A 1,322-nucleotide genomic window follows, 5' to 3' on the forward strand; every position below is an offset into this window, starting at 1 on the left:
TGCAATGTGATACATGTTCACGTGGTTTCAGGAGGAAACATCAAAAAACTGCAAACTAAACAATAAATCATTAAAAGAGTTGTGCAAAATAAGGTTAGCCTTTTGCAGAATTTCTAACGAAATGCAATTGTTAAAAAAACAACTTAGATCTTTATATTGTGATTATTATGAACATAGTTTTGATGAAACTTTTTACGATGATTTTCATAACGATAATACTTTTTTTTCTGAACAAACTTTATTTTTTTGGACACAACGTAGAATTATATTTTTTTAAATAGAATGTTTAGATGTCATTATTATAATTATACTATCACTGATAAACAACTTGATTTTTTTTACAAATGTATAATAAATTACGCCCAATGGGCTATAAATCAATATCATTTTGTCATGGAACAAAATTTTATACATGTAAACGATATTTTTTTATATTTATAGCTAAATATGATTAATAAAACTTATGATTATGGAAGAAAACAGAAAAGAAATAAAAGAAGGAGATACATATTAAGAGATATGTTTATTTTTTTTAATTTTTTTACCCTTTTTTTTTTTTTTTATAAAGATGTCTTTTTTTCTTTCATATAGATATGACTCGATACTTTATTTGAATGAATAACGAAAACATAAAAAGAACAAAAATATTAAATCGGAGATATTTTTGTATCAATAGTTGTGGAGAACATCCAGCGTGCTTTGTGCAAAAAAGAAAATGATTACTTTGTATTTTTTATTATTTAGAATGTATTTTATTATGTATTGTTTAGAATGTATTTTATTTTATAAAATATTGGCTCTTTCATTTATTATCACTTTTATATTATACTTTTTTCAAATGCACTTTTCTAAATTTCACTTTTTTTTTATAACATTTTTTAGTTCATATTTTAGAAAAATGTTAAATAATAATAATGTAATGAAAGAGTGGCTTTGTTACAAAAAACCATTTGAAATTCGATTACCGCGAAGAAAAAAAAAAAAGTCTAAAAAAAAGCAAATCAAAGGATTAAATTTTAAAAACTGTTTTGAAGACACTTTTAAAGAAAAAAATATAAACACTTTATATACAAAAGTATTCAATAATAAAACAGAAGAATGGATCTGCGATGCTCCATCCTTTGAATTAAAGTTGTAATTTTTAAAATTTTTTTTATTATCAAAATTGTAATTTTTTTAGCCAACTAATACAATGTGTGGAAATTGCTTGGTTGGAAACTGTTTAGTTGGAAATAAAATTGAACTTACAAGAGAAGAAATACTACTTATTATTGACCACGCTAGAAAAAACATCAAGACTTTTGTTGATGAACTGATGATCT

This window comes from Hydra vulgaris, chromosome 08 (assembly GCF_038396675.1).
Source record: "Hydra vulgaris chromosome 08, alternate assembly HydraT2T_AEP".
Classification (NCBI taxonomy): Eukaryota; Metazoa; Cnidaria; class Hydrozoa; order Anthoathecata; family Hydridae; genus Hydra; species Hydra vulgaris.